Source organism: Aquarana catesbeiana, linkage group LG07, assembly GCF_042186555.1.
Source record: "Aquarana catesbeiana isolate 2022-GZ linkage group LG07, ASM4218655v1, whole genome shotgun sequence".
Classification (NCBI taxonomy): domain Eukaryota; kingdom Metazoa; phylum Chordata; class Amphibia; order Anura; family Ranidae; genus Aquarana; species Aquarana catesbeiana.
Genome location: NC_133330.1, coordinates 155323204 through 155338765, shown reverse-complemented (window position 1 = coordinate 155338765; position 15562 = coordinate 155323204).

The window sequence follows — 15562 nt, the reverse complement described above, 5'->3', positions numbered from 1 at the left end:
GCTATCAATTAACGGGGGTGGTTAATTGCTTACAGGTGCCTATATAACTGTGTGTAGGACTAATTCTGAGCCTGCTCAGTCTGAGGCTGTGGAACTCTGTGTAAGTGGAACTGGTATAAGTGGTGAGTTAAAAACCAGAGTTAGAGTGAACAAGTCTTGCTTTTTGTTTGCTGGGTTGCATTTTGGGGGCTTTTCCTTTTAGTTTTTCAATCACCTTTTTCTGTCACTTTTTAAATAGCTTTTTTTTTCTCTGGTTCCTTCAGGCTATCAATTAACGGGGGTGGTTAATTGCTCACAGGTGCCTATATAACTGTGTGTAGGACTCATTCTGAGCCTGCTCAGTCTGAGGCTTTGGAACTCTGTGTAAGTGGAAATGGTATAAGTGGTGAGTTAAAAAGCAGCGTTAGAGTGAACAAGTCTTGCTTTTTGTTTGCTGGGTTGCATTTTTGGGGCTTTTCCTTTTAGTTTTTCAATCACCTTTTTCTGTCACTTTTTAAATAGCTTTTTTTTTTCTCTGGTTCCTTCAGGCTATCAATTAAGGGGGGTGGTTAATTGCTCACAGGTGCCTATATAACTGTGTGTAGGACTCATTCTGAGCCTGCTCAGTCTGAGGCTGTGGAACTTTGTGTAAGTGGAACTGGTATAAGTGGTGAGTTAAAAACCAGAGTTAGAGTGAACAAGTCTTGCTTTTTGTTTGCTGGGTTGCATTTTTGGGGCTTTTCCTTTTAGTTTTTCAATCACCTTTTTCTGTCACTTTTTAAATAGCTTTTTTTTTCTCTGGTTCCTTCAGGCTATCAATTAAGGGTGGTGGTTAATTGCTCACAGGTGCCTATATAACTGTGTGTAGGACTCATTCTGAGCCTGCTCAGTCTGAGGTTGTGGAACTTTGTGTAAGTGGAACTGGTATAAGTGGTGAGTTAAAAACCAGAGTTAGAGTGAACAAGTCTTGCTTTTTGTTTGCTGGGTTGCATTTTTGGGGCTTTTCCTTTTAGTTTTTCAATCACCTTTTTCTGTCACTTTTTAAATAGCTTTTTTTTTCTCTGGTTCCTTCAGGCTATCAATTAACGGGGGTGGTTAATTGCTCACAGGTGCCTATATAACTGTGTGTAGGACTCATTCTGAGCCTGCTCAGTCTGAGGCTGTGGAACTCTGTGTAAGTGGAAATGGTATAAGTGGTGAGTTAAAAAGCAGCGTTAGAGTGAACAAGTCTTGCTTTTTGTTTGCTGGGTTGCATTTTTGGGGCTTTTCCTTTTAGTTTTTCAATCACCTTTTTCTGTCACTTTTTAAATAGCTTTTTTTTTTCTCTGGTTCCTTCAGGCTATCAATTAAGGGGGGTGGTTAATTGCTCACAGGTGCCTATATAACTGTGTGTAGGACTCATTCTGAGCCTGCTCAGTCTGAGGCTGTGGAACTTTGTGTAAGTGGAACTGGTATAAGTGGTGAGTTAAAAACCAGAGTTAGAGTGAACAAGTCTTGCTTTTTGTTTGCTGGGTTGCATTTTTGGGGCTTTTCCTTTTAGTTTTTCAATCACCTTTTTCTGTCACTTTTTAAATAGCTTTTTTTTTCTCTGGTTCCTTCAGGCTATCAATTAACGGGGGTGGTTATTTGCTCACAGGTGCCTATATAACTGTGTGTAGGACTCATTCTGAGCCTGCTCAGTCTGAGGCTGTGGAACTCTGTGTAAGTGGAACTGGTATAAGTGGTGAGTTAAAAACCAGAGTTAGAGTTAACAAGTCTTGCTTTTTGTTTGCTGGGTTGCATTTTTGGGGCTTTTCCTTTTCGTTTTTCAATCACCTTTTTCTGTCACTTTTTAAATAGCTTTTTTTTTATCTGGTTCCTTCAGGCTATCAATTAAGGGGGGGTGGTTAATTGCTCACAGGTGCTTATATAACTGTGTGTAGGACTCATTCTGAGCCTGCTCAGTCTGAGGCTGTGGAACTCTGTGTAAGTGGAACTGGTATAAGTGGTGAGTTAAAAACCAGAGTTAGAGTGAAGAAGTCTTGCTTTTTGTTTGCTGGGTTGCATTTTTTGGGGCTTTTCCTTTTAGTTTTTCAATCACATTTTTCTGTCACTTTTTAAATAGCTTTTTTTTTCTCTGGTTCCGTCAGGCTATCAATTAACGGGGGTGGTTAATTGCTCACAGGTGCCTATATAACTGTGTTTAGGACTAATTCTGAGCCTGCTCAGTCTGAGGCTGTGGAACTCTGTGTAAGTGGAACTGGTATAAGTGGTGAGTTAAAAACCAGCGTTAGAGTGAACAAGTCTTGCTTTTTGTTTGCTGGGTTGCATTTTTGTGGCTTTTCCTTTTAGTTTTTCAATCACCTTTTTCTGTCACTTTTTAAATAGCTTTTTTTTTTCTCTGGTTCCTTCAGGCTATCAATTAAGGGGGGTGGTTAATTGCTCACAGGTGCCTATATAACTGTGTGTAGGACTCATTCTGAGCCTGCTCAGTCTGAGGCTGTGGAACTTTCTGTAAGTGGAACTGGTATAAGTGGTGAGTTAAAAACCAGAGTTAGAGTGAACAAGTCTTGCTTTTTGTTTGCTGGGTTGCATTTTTGGGGCTTTTCCTTTTAGTTTTTCAATCACCTTTTTCTGTCACTTTTTAAATAGCTTTTTTTTTCTCTGGTTCCTTCAGGCTATCAATTAACGGGGGTGGTTATTTGCTCACAGGTGCCTATATAACTGTGTGTAGGACTCATTCTGAGCCTGCTCAGTCTGAGGCTGTGGAACTCTGTGTAAGTGGAACTGGTATAAGTGGTGAGTTAAAAACCAGAGTTAGAGTTAACAAGTCTTGCTTTTTGTTTGCTGGGTTGCATTTTTGGGGCTTTTCCTTTTAGTTTTTCAATCACCTTTTTCTGTCACTTTTTAAATAGCTTTTTTTTTATCTGGTTCCTTCAGGCTATCAATTAAGGGGGGGTGGTTAATTGCTCACAGGTGCTTATATAACTGTGTGTAGGACTCATTCTGAGCCTGCTCAGTCTGAGGCTGTGGAACTCTGTGTAAGTGGAACTGGTATAAGTGGTGAGTTAAAAACCAGAGTTAGAGTGAAGAAGTCTTGCTTTTTGTTTGCTGGGTTGCATTTTTTGGGGCTTTTCCTTTTAGTTTTTCAATCACATTATTCTGTCACTTTTTAAATAGCTTTTTTTTTCTCTGGTTCCGTCAGGCTATCAATTAACGGGGGTGGTTAATTGCTCACAGGTGCCTATATAACTGTGTTTAGGACTAATTCTGAGCCTGCTCAGTCTGAGGCTGTGGAACTCTGTGTAAGTGGAACTGGTATAAGTGGTGAGTTAAAAACCAGAGTTAGAGTGAACAAGTCTTGCTTTTTGTTTGCTGGGTTGCATTTTGGGGGCTTTTCCTTTTAGTTTTTCAATCACCTTTTTCTGTCACTTTTTAAATAGCTTTTTTTTTTCTCTTGCTCCTTCAGCCTGTCAATTAACTGGGGTGGTTGATTGCTCACAGGTGCCTATATAACTGTGTGTAGGACTCATTCTGAGCATGCTAAGTCTGAGGCTGTGGAACTCTGTGTAAGTGGAACTGGTATAAGTGGTGAGTTAAAAACCAGCGTTAGAGTGAACAAGTCTTGCTTTTTGTTTGCTGGGTTGCATTTTTGGGGCTTTTCCTTTCAGTTTTTCAATCACCTTTTTCGGTCACTTTTTAAATAGCTTTTTTTTTCTCTGGCTCCTTCAGGCTATCAATTAAGGGGGGTGGTTAATTGCTCACAGGTGCCTATATAACTGTTTGTAGGACTCATTCTGAGCCTGCTCAGTCTGAGGCTGTGGAACTTTGTGTAAGTGGAACTGGTATAAGTGGTGAGTTAAAAACCAGAGTTAGAGTGAACAAGTCTTGCTTTTTGTTTGCTGGGTTGCATTTTTGGGGCTTTTCCTTTTAGTTTTTCAATCACCTTTTTCTGTCACTTTTTAAATAGCTTTTTTTTTCTCTGGTTCCTTCAGGCTATCAATTAACGGGGGTGGTTAATTGCTCACAGGTGCCTATATAACTGTGTGTAGGACTCATTCTGAGCCTGCTCAGTCTGAGGCTGTGGAACTCTGTGTAAGTGGAACTGGTATAAGTGGTGAGTTAAAAACCAGAGTTAGAGTTAACAAGTCTTGCTTTTTGTTTGCTGGGTTGCATTTTTGGGGCTTTTCCTTTTAGTTTTTCAATCACCTTTTTCTGTCACTTTTTAAATAGCTTTTTTTTTATCTGGTTCCTTCAGGCTATCAATTAAGGGAGGGTGGTTAATTGCTCACAGGTGCCTATATAACTGTGTGTAGGACTCATTCTGAGCCTGCTCAGTCTGAGGCTGTGGAACTTTGTGTAAGTGGAACTGGTATAAGTGGTGAGTTAAAAACCAGAGTTAGAGTGAACAAGTCTTGCTTTTTGTTTGCTGGGTTGCATTTTTGGGGCTTTTCCTTTTAGTTTTTCAATCACCTTTTTCTGTCACTTTTTAAATAGCTTTTTTTTCTCTGGTTCCTTCAGGCTATCAATTAACGGGGGTGGTTATTTGCTCACAGGTGCCTATATAACTGTGTGTAGGACTCATTCTGAGCCTGCTCAGTCTGAGGCTGTGGAACTCTGTGTAAGTGGAACTGGTATAAGTGGTGAGTTAAAAACCAGAGTTAGAGTTAACAAGTCTTGCTTTTTGTTTGCTGGGTTGCATTTTTGGGGCTTTTCCTTTTAGTTTTTCAATCACCTTTTTCTGTCACTTTTTAAATAGCTTTTTTTTTATCTGGTTCCTTCAGGCTATCAATTAAGGGGGGGTGGTTAATTGCTCACAGGTGCTTATATAACTGTGTGTAGGACTCATTCTGAGCCTGCTCAGTCTGAGGCTGTGGAACTCTGTGTAAGTGGAACTGGTATAAGTGGTGAGTTAAAAACCAGAGTTAGAGTGAAGAAGTCTTGCTTTTTGTTTGCTGGGTTGCATTTTTTGGGGCTTTTCCTTTTAGTTTTTCAATCACATTTTTCTGTCACTTTTTAAATAGCTTTTTTTTTCTCTGGTTCCGTCAGGCTATCAATTAACGGGGGTGGTTAATTGCTCACAGGTGCCTATATAACTGTGTTTAGGACTAATTCTGAGCCTGCTCAGTCTGAGGCTGTGGAACTCTGTGTAAGTGGAACTGGTATAAGTGGTGAGTTAAAAACCAGAGTTAGAGTGAACAAGTCTTGCTTTTTGTTTGCTGGGTTGCATTTTGGGGGCTTTTCCTTTTAGTTTTTCAATCACCTTTTTCTGTCACTTTTTAAATAGCTTTTTTTTTTCTCTTGCTCCTTCAGCCTATCAATTAACTGGGGTGGTTGATTGCTCACAGGTGCCTATATAACTGTGTGTAGGACTCATTCTGAGCATGCTAAGTCTGAGGCTGTGGAACTCTGTGTAAGTGGAACTGGTATAAGTGGTGAGTTAAAAACCAGCGTTAGAGTGAACAAGTCTTGCTTTTTGTTTGCTGGGTTGCATTTTTGGGGCTTTTCCTTTCAGTTTTTCAATCACCTTTTTCGGTCACTTTTTAAATAGCTTTTTTTTTCTCTGGCTCCTTCAGGCTATCAATTAAGGGGGGTGGTTAATTGCTCACAGGTGCCTATATAACTGTGTGTAGGACTCATTCTGAGCCTGCTCAGTCTGAGGCTGTGGAACTTTGTGTAAGTGGAACTGGTATAAGTGGTGAGTTAAAAACCAGAGTTAGAGTGAACAAGTCTTGCTTTTTGTTTGCTGGGTTGCATTTTTGGGGCTTTTCCTTTTAGTTTTTCAATCACTTTTTTCTGTCACTTTTTAAATAGCTTTTTTTTTCTCTGGTTCCTTCAGGCTATCAATTAACGGGGGTGGTTAATTGCTCACAGGTGCCTATATAACTGTGTGTAGGACTCATTCTGAGCCTGCTCAGTCTGAGGCTGTGGAACTCTGTGTAAGTGGAACTGGTATAAGTGGTGAGTTAAAAACCAGAGTTAGAGTTAACAAGTCTTGCTTTTTGTTTGCTGGGTTGCATTTTTGGGGCTTTTCCTTTTAGTTTTTCAATCACCTTTTTCTGTCACTTTTTAAATAGCTTTTTTTTTCTTGGTTCCTTCAGGCTATCAATTAACGGGGGTGGTTAATTGCTCACAGGTGCCTATATAACTGTGTGTAGGACTCATTCTGAGCCTGCTCAGTCTGAGGCTGTGGAACTCTGTGTAAGTGGAACTGGTATAAGTGATGAGTTAAAAACCAGCGTTAGAGTGAACAAGTCTTGCTTTTTGTTTGCTGGGTTGCATTTTTGGGGCTTTTCCTTTTAGTTTTTCAATCACCTTTTTCTGTCACTTTTTAAATAGCTTTTTTTTTTCTCTGGTTCCTTCAGGCTATCAATTAAGGGGGGTGGTTAATTGCTCACAGGTGCCTATATAACTGTGTGTAGGACTCATTCTGAGCCTGCTCAGTCTGAGGCTGTGGAACTTTGTGTAAGTGGAACTGGTATAAGTGGTGAGTTAAAAACCAGAGTTAGAGTGAACAAGTCTTGCTTTTTGTTTGCTGGGTTGCATTTTTGGGGCTTTTCCTTTTAGTTTTTCAATCACCTTTTTCTGTCACTTTTTAAATAGCTTTTTTTTTCTCTGGTTCCTTCAGGCTATCAATTAACGGGGGTGGTTATTTGCTCACAGGTGCCTATATAACTGTGTGTAGGACTCATTCTGAGCCTGCTCAGTCTGAGGCTGTGGAACTCTGTGTAAGTGGAACTGGTATAAGTGGTGAGTTAAAAACCAGAGTTAGAGTTAACAAGTCTTGCTTTTTGTTTGCTGGGTTGCATTTTTGGGGCTTTTCCTTTTAGTTTTTCAATCACCTTTTTCTGTAACTTTTTAAATAGCTTTTTTTTTATCTGGTTCCGTCAGGCTATCAATTAAGGGGGGGTGGTTAATTGCTCACAGGTGCTTATATAACTGTGTGTAGGACTCATTCTGAGCCTGCTCAGTCTGAGGCTGTGGAACTCTGTGTAAGTGGAACTGGTATAAGTGGTGAGTTAAAAACCAGAGTTAGAGTGAAGAAGTCTTGCTTTTTGTTTGCTGGGTTGCATTTTTTGGGGCTTTTCCTTTTAGTTTTTCAATCACATTTTCTGTCACTTTTTAAATAGCTTTTTTTTTCTCTGGTTCCGTCAGGCTATCAATTAACGGGGGTGGTTAATTGCTCACAGGTGCCTATATAACTGTGTGTAGGACTAATTCTGAGCCTGCTCAGTTTGAGGCTGTGGAACTCTGTGTAAGTGGAACTGGTATAAGTGGTGAGTTAAAAACCAGAGTTAGAGTGAACAAGTCTTGCTTTTTGTTTGCTGGGTTGCATTTTGGGGGCTTTTCCTTTTAGTTTTTCAATCACCTTTTTCTGTCACTTTTTAAATAGCTTTTTTTTTTCTCTTGCTCCTTCAGCCTATCAATTAACTGGGGTGGTTGATTGCTCACAGGTGCCTATATAACTGTGTGTAGGACTCATTCTGAGCATGCTAAGTCTGAGGCTGTGGAACTCTGTGTAAGTGGAACTGGTATAAGTGGTGAGTTAAAAACCAGCGTTAGAGTGAACAAGTCTTGCTTTTTGTTTGCTGGGTTGCATTTTTGGGGCTTTTCCTTTCAGTTTTTCAATCACCTTTTTCGGTCACTTTTTAAATAGCTTTTTTTTTATCTGGTTCCGTCAGGCTATCAATTAAGGGGGGGTGGTTAATTGCTCACAGGTGCTTATATAACTGTGTGTAGGACTCATTCTGAGCCTGCTCAGTCTGAGGCTGTGGAACTCTGTGTAAGTGGAACTGGTATAAGTGGTGAGTTAAAAACCAGAGTTAGAGTGAAGAAGTCTTGCTTTTTGTTTGCTGGGTTGCATTTTTTGGGGCTTTTCCTTTTAGTTTTTCAATCACATTTTTCTGTCACTTTTTAAATAGCTTTTTTTTTCTCTGGTTCCGTCAGGCTATCAATTAACGGGGGTGGTTAATTGCTCACAGGTGCCTATATAACTGTGTGTAGGACTAATTCTGAGCCTGCTCAGTCTGAGGCTGTGGAACTCTGTGTAAGTGGAACTTGTATAAGTGGTGAGTTAAAAACCAGAGTTAGAGTGAACAAGTCTTGCTTTTTGTTTGCTGGGTTGCATTTTGGGGGCTTTTCCTTTTAGTTTTTCAATCACCTTTTTCTGTCACTTTTTAAATAGCTTTTTTTTTTCTCTTGCTCCTTCAGCCTATCAATTAACTGGGGTGGTTGATTGCTCACAGGTGCCTATATAACTGTGTGTAGGACTCATTCTGAGCATGCTAAGTCTGAGGCTGTGGAACTCTGTGTAAGTGGAACTGGTATAAGTGGTGAGTTAAAAACCAGAGTTAGAGTGAAGAAGTCTTGCTTTTTGTTTGCTGGGTTGCATTTTTGGGGCTTTTCCTTTCAGTTTTTCAATCACCTTTTTCGGTCACTTTTTAAATAGCTTTTTTTTTTCTCTGGTTCCTTCAGGCTATCAATTAAGGGGGGTGGTTAATTGCTCACAGGTGCCTATATAACTGTGTGTAGGACTCATTCTGAGCCTGCTCAGTCTGAGGCTGTGGAACTTTGTGTAAGTGGAACTGGTATAAGTGGTGAGTTAAAAACCAGAGTTAGAGTGAACAAGTCTTGCTTTTTGTTTGCTGGGTTGCATTTTTGGGGCTTTTCCTTTTAGTTTTTCAATCACCTTTTTCTGTCACTTTTTAAATAGCTTTTTTTTCTCTGGTTCCTTCAGGCTATCAATTAACGGGGGTGGTTATTTGCTCACAGGTGCCTATATTACTGTGTGTAGGACTCATTCTGAGCCTGCTCAGTCTGAGGCTGTGGAACTCTGTGTAAGTGGAACTGGTATAAGTGGTGAGTTAAAAACCAGAGTTAGAGTTAACAAGTCTTGCTTTTTGTTTGCTGGGTTGCATTTTTGGGGCTTTTCCTTTTAGTTTTTCAATCACCTTTTTCTGTCACTTTTTAAATAGCTTTTTTTTTATCTGGTTTCTTCAGGCTATCAATTAAGGGGGTGGTTAATTGCTCACAGGTGCTTATATAACTGTGTGTAGGACTCATTCATAGCCTGCTCAGTCTGAGGCTGTGGAACTCTGTGTAAGTGGAACTGGTATAAGTGGTGAGTTAAAAACCAGAGTTAGAGTGAAGAAGTCTTGCTTTTTGTTTGCTGGGTTGCATTTTTTGGGGCTTTTCCTTTTAGTTTTTCAATCACATTTTTCTGTCACTTTTTAAATAGCTTTTTTTTTTCTCTGGTTCCGTCAGGCTATCAATTAACGGGGGTGGTTAATTGCTTACAGGTGCCTATATAACTGTGTGTAGGACTAATTCTGAGCCTGCTCAGTCTGAGGCTGTGGAACTCTGTGTAAGTGGAACTGGTATAAGTGGTGAGTTAAAAACCAGAGTTAGAGTGAACAAGTCTTGCTTTTTGTTTGCTGGGTTGCATTTTGGGGGCTTTTCCTTTTAGTTTTTCAATCACCTTTTTCTGTCACTTTTTAAATAGCTTTTTTTTTCTCTGGTTCCTTCAGGCTATCAATTAACGGGGGTGGTTAATTGCTCACAGGTGCCTATATAACTGTGTGTAGGACTCATTCTGAGCCTGCTCAGTCTGAGGCTTTGGAACTCTGTGTAAGTGGAAATGGTATAAGTGGTGAGTTAAAAAGCAGCGTTAGAGTGAACAAGTCTTGCTTTTTGTTTGCTGGGTTGCATTTTTGGGGCTTTTCCTTTTAGTTTTTCAATCACCTTTTTCTGTCACTTTTTAAATAGCTTTTTTTTTTCTCTGGTTCCTTCAGGCTATCAATTAAGGGGGGTGGTTAATTGCTCACAGGTGCCTATATAACTGTGTGTAGGACTCATTCTGAGCCTGCTCAGTCTGAGGCTGTGGAACTTTGTGTAAGTGGAACTGGTATAAGTGGTGAGTTAAAAACCAGAGTTAGAGTGAACAAGTCTTGCTTTTTGTTTGCTGGGTTGCATTTTTGGGGCTTTTCCTTTTAGTTTTTCAATCACCTTTTTCTGTCACTTTTTAAATAGCTTTTTTTTTCTCTGGTTCCTTCAGGCTATCAATTAAGGGTGGTGGTTAATTGCTCACAGGTGCCTATATAACTGTGTGTAGGACTCATTCTGAGCCTGCTCAGTCTGAGGTTGTGGAACTTTGTGTAAGTGGAACTGGTATAAGTGGTGAGTTAAAAACCAGAGTTAGAGTGAACAAGTCTTGCTTTTTGTTTGCTGGGTTGCATTTTTGGGGCTTTTCCTTTTAGTTTTTCAATCACCTTTTTCTGTCACTTTTTAAATAGCTTTTTTTTTCTCTGGTTCCTTCAGGCTATCAATTAACGGGGGTGGTTAATTGCTCACAGGTGCCTATATAACTGTGTGTAGGACTCATTCTGAGCCTGCTCAGTCTGAGGCTGTGGAACTCTGTGTAAGTGGAAATGGTATAAGTGGTGAGTTAAAAAGCAGCGTTAGAGTGAACAAGTCTTGCTTTTTGTTTGCTGGGTTGCATTTTTGGGGCTTTTCCTTTTAGTTTTTCAATCACCTTTTTCTGTCACTTTTTAAATAGCTTTTTTTTTTCTCTGGTTCCTTCAGGCTATCAATTAAGGGGGGTGGTTAATTGCTCACAGGTGCCTATATAACTGTGTGTAGGACTCATTCTGAGCCTGCTCAGTCTGAGGCTGTGGAACTTTGTGTAAGTGGAACTGGTATAAGTGGTGAGTTAAAAACCAGAGTTAGAGTGAACAAGTCTTGCTTTTTGTTTGCTGGGTTGCATTTTTGGGGCTTTTCCTTTTAGTTTTTCAATCACCTTTTTCTGTCACTTTTTAAATAGCTTTTTTTTTCTCTGGTTCCTTCAGGCTATCAATTAACGGGGGTGGTTATTTGCTCACAGGTGCCTATATAACTGTGTGTAGGACTCATTCTGAGCCTGCTCAGTCTGAGGCTGTGGAACTCTGTGTAAGTGGAACTGGTATAAGTGGTGAGTTAAAAACCAGAGTTAGAGTTAACAAGTCTTGCTTTTTGTTTGCTGGGTTGCATTTTTGGGGCTTTTCCTTTTCGTTTTTCAATCACCTTTTTCTGTCACTTTTTAAATAGCTTTTTTTTTATCTGGTTCCTTCAGGCTATCAATTAAGGGGGGGTGGTTAATTGCTCACAGGTGCTTATATAACTGTGTGTAGGACTCATTCTGAGCCTGCTCAGTCTGAGGCTGTGGAACTCTGTGTAAGTGGAACTGGTATAAGTGGTGAGTTAAAAACCAGAGTTAGAGTGAAGAAGTCTTGCTTTTTGTTTGCTGGGTTGCATTTTTTGGGGCTTTTCCTTTTAGTTTTTCAATCACATTTTTCTGTCACTTTTTAAATAGCTTTTTTTTTCTCTGGTTCCGTCAGGCTATCAATTAACGGGGGTGGTTAATTGCTCACAGGTGCCTATATAACTGTGTTTAGGACTAATTCTGAGCCTGCTCAGTCTGAGGCTGTGGAACTCTGTGTAAGTGGAACTGGTATAAGTGGTGAGTTAAAAACCAGCGTTAGAGTGAACAAGTCTTGCTTTTTGTTTGCTGGGTTGCATTTTTGGGGCTTTTCCTTTCAGTTTTTCAATCACCTTTTTCGGTCACTTTTTAAATAGCTTTTTTTTTCTCTGGCTCCTTCAGGCTATCAATTAAGGGGGGTGGTTAATTGCTCACAGGTGCCTATATAACTGTTTGTAGGACTCATTCTGAGCCTGCTCAGTCTGAGGCTGTGGAACTTTGTGTAAGTGGAACTGGTATAAGTGGTGAGTTAAAAACCAGAGTTAGAGTGAACAAGTCTTGCTTTTTGTTTGCTGGGTTGCATTTTTGGGGCTTTTCCTTTTAGTTTTTCAATCACCTTTTTCTGTCACTTTTTAAATAGCTTTTTTTTTCTCTGGTTCCTTCAGGCTATCAATTAACGGGGGTGGTTAATTGCTCACAGGTGCCTATATAACTGTGTGTAGGACTCATTCTGAGCCTGCTCAGTCTGAGGCTGTGGAACTCTGTGTAAGTGGAACTGGTATAAGTGGTGAGTTAAAAACCAGAGTTAGAGTTAACAAGTCTTGCTTTTTGTTTGCTGGGTTGCATTTTTGGGGCTTTTCCTTTTAGTTTTTCAATCACCTTTTTCTGTCACTTTTTAAATAGCTTTTTTTTTATCTGGTTCCTTCAGGCTATCAATTAAGGGAGGGTGGTTAATTGCTCACAGGTGCCTATATAACTGTGTGTAGGACTCATTCTGAGCCTGCTCAGTCTGAGGCTGTGGAACTTTGTGTAAGTGGAACTGGTATAAGTGGTGAGTTAAAAACCAGAGTTAGAGTGAACAAGTCTTGCTTTTTGTTTGCTGGGTTGCATTTTTGGGGCTTTTCCTTTTAGTTTTTCAATCACCTTTTTCTGTCACTTTTTAAATAGCTTTTTTTTCTCTGGTTCCTTCAGGCTATCAATTAACGGGGGTGGTTATTTGCTCACAGGTGCCTATATAACTGTGTGTAGGACTCATTCTGAGCCTGCTCAGTCTGAGGCTGTGGAACTCTGTGTAAGTGGAACTGGTATAAGTGGTGAGTTAAAAACCAGAGTTAGAGTTAACAAGTCTTGCTTTTTGTTTGCTGGGTTGCATTTTTGGGGCTTTTCCTTTTAGTTTTTCAATCACCTTTTTCTGTCACTTTTTAAATAGCTTTTTTTTTATCTGGTTCCTTCAGGCTATCAATTAAGGGGGGGTGGTTAATTGCTCACAGGTGCTTATATAACTGTGTGTAGGACTCATTCTGAGCCTGCTCAGTCTGAGGCTGTGGAACTCTGTGTAAGTGGAACTGGTATAAGTGGTGAGTTAAAAACCAGAGTTAGAGTGAAGAAGTCTTGCTTTTTGTTTGCTGGGTTGCATTTTTTGGGGCTTTTCCTTTTAGTTTTTCAATCACATTTTTCTGTCACTTTTTAAATAGCTTTTTTTTTCTCTGGTTCCGTCAGGCTATCAATTAACGGGGGTGGTTAATTGCTCACAGGTGCCTATATAACTGTGTTTAGGACTAATTCTGAGCCTGCTCAGTCTGAGGCTGTGGAACTCTGTGTAAGTGGAACTGGTATAAGTGGTGAGTTAAAAACCAGAGTTAGAGTGAACAAGTCTTGCTTTTTGTTTGCTGGGTTGCATTTTGGGGGCTTTTCCTTTTAGTTTTTCAATCACCTTTTTCTGTCACTTTTTAAATAGCTTTTTTTTTTCTCTTGCTCCTTCAGCCTATCAATTAACTGGGGTGGTTGATTGCTCACAGGTGCCTATATAACTGTGTGTAGGACTCATTCTGAGCATGCTAAGTCTGAGGCTGTGGAACTCTGTGTAAGTGGAACTGGTATAAGTGGTGAGTTAAAAACCAGCGTTAGAGTGAACAAGTCTTGCTTTTTGTTTGCTGGGTTGCATTTTTGGGGCTTTTCCTTTCAGTTTTTCAATCACCTTTTTCGGTCACTTTTTAAATAGCTTTTTTTTTCTCTGGCTCCTTCAGGCTATCAATTAAGGGGGGTGGTTAATTGCTCACAGGTGCCTATATAACTGTGTGTAGGACTCATTCTGAGCCTGCTCAGTCTGAGGCTGTGGAACTTTGTGTAAGTGGAACTGGTATAAGTGGTGAGTTAAAAACCAGAGTTAGAGTGAACAAGTCTTGCTTTTTGTTTGCTGGGTTGCATTTTTGGGGCTTTTCCTTTTAGTTTTTCAATCACTTTTTTCTGTCACTTTTTAAATAGCTTTTTTTTTCTCTGGTTCCTTCAGGCTATCAATTAACGGGGGTGGTTAATTGCTCACAGGTGCCTATATAACTGTGTGTAGGACTCATTCTGAGCCTGCTCAGTCTGAGGCTGTGGAACTCTGTGTAAGTGGAACTGGTATAAGTGGTGAGTTAAAAACCAGAGTTAGAGTTAACAAGTCTTGCTTTTTGTTTGCTGGGTTGCATTTTTGGGGCTTTTCCTTTTAGTTTTTCAATCACCTTTTTCTGTCACTTTTTAAATAGCTTTTTTTTTCTTGGTTCCTTCAGGCTATCAATTAACGGGGGTGGTTAATTGCTCACAGGTGCCTATATAACTGTGTGTAGGACTCATTCTGAGCCTGCTCAGTCTGAGGCTGTGGAACTCTGTGTAAGTGGAACTGGTATAAGTGATGAGTTAAAAACCAGCGTTAGAGTGAACAAGTCTTGCTTTTTGTTTGCTGGGTTGCATTTTTGGGGCTTTTCCTTTTAGTTTTTCAATCACCTTTTTCTGTCACTTTTTAAATAGCTTTTTTTTTTCTCTGGTTCCTTCAGGCTATCAATTAAGGGGGGTGGTTAATTGCTCACAGGTGCCTATATAACTGTGTGTAGGACTCATTCTGAGCCTGCTCAGTCTGAGGCTGTGGAACTTTGTGTAAGTGGAACTGGTATAAGTGGTGAGTTAAAAACCAGAGTTAGAGTGAACAAGTCTTGCTTTTTGTTTGCTGGGTTGCATTTTTGGGGCTTTTCCTTTTAGTTTTTCAATCACCTTTTTCTGTCACTTTTTAAATAGCTTTTTTTTTCTCTGGTTCCTTCAGGCTATCAATTAACGGGGGTGGTTATTTGCTCACAGGTGCCTATATAACTGTGTGTAGGACTCATTCTGAGCCTGCTCAGTCTGAGGCTGTGGAACTCTGTGTAAGTGGAACTGGTATAAGTGGTGAGTTAAAAACCAGAGTTAGAGTTAACAAGTCTTGCTTTTTGTTTGCTGGGTTGCATTTTTGGGGCTTTTCCTTTTAGTTTTTCAATCACCTTTTTCTGTAACTTTTTAAATAGCTTTTTTTTTATCTGGTTCCGTCAGGCTATCAATTAAGGGGGGGTGGTTAATTGCTCACAGGTGCTTATATAACTGTGTGTAGGACTCATTCTGAGCCTGCTCAGTCTGAGGCTGTGGAACTCTGTGTAAGTGGAACTGGTATAAGTGGTGAGTTAAAAACCAGAGTTAGAGTGAAGAAGTCTTGCTTTTTGTTTGCTGGGTTGCATTTTTTGGGGCTTTTCCTTTTAGTTTTTCAATCACATTTTCTGTCACTTTTTAAATAGCTTTTTTTTTCTCTGGTTCCGTCAGGCTATCAATTAACGGGGGTGGTTAATTGCTCACAGGTGCCTATATAACTGTGTGTAGGACTAATTCTGAGCCTGCTCAGTTTGAGGCTGTGGAACTCTGTGTAAGTGGAACTGGTATAAGTGGTGAGTTAAAAACCAGAGTTAGAGTGAACAAGTCTTGCTTTTTGTTTGCTGGGTTGCATTTTGGGGGCTTTTCCTTTTAGTTTTTCAATCACCTTTTTCTGTCACTTTTTAAATAGCTTTTTTTTTTCTCTTGCTCCTTCAGCCTATCAATTAACTGGGGTGGTTGATTGCTCACAGGTGCCTATATAACTGTGTGTAGGACTCATTCTGAGCATGCTAAGTCTGAGGCTGTGGAACTCTGTGTAAGTGGAACTGGTATAAGTGGTGAGTTAAAAACCAGCGTTAGAGTGAACAAGTCTTGCTTTTTGTTTGCTGGGTTGCATTTTTGGGGCTTTTCCTTTCAGTTTTTCAATCACCTTTTTCGGTCACTTTTTAAATAGCTTTTTTTTTATCTGGTTCCGTCAGGCTATCAATTAAGGGGGGG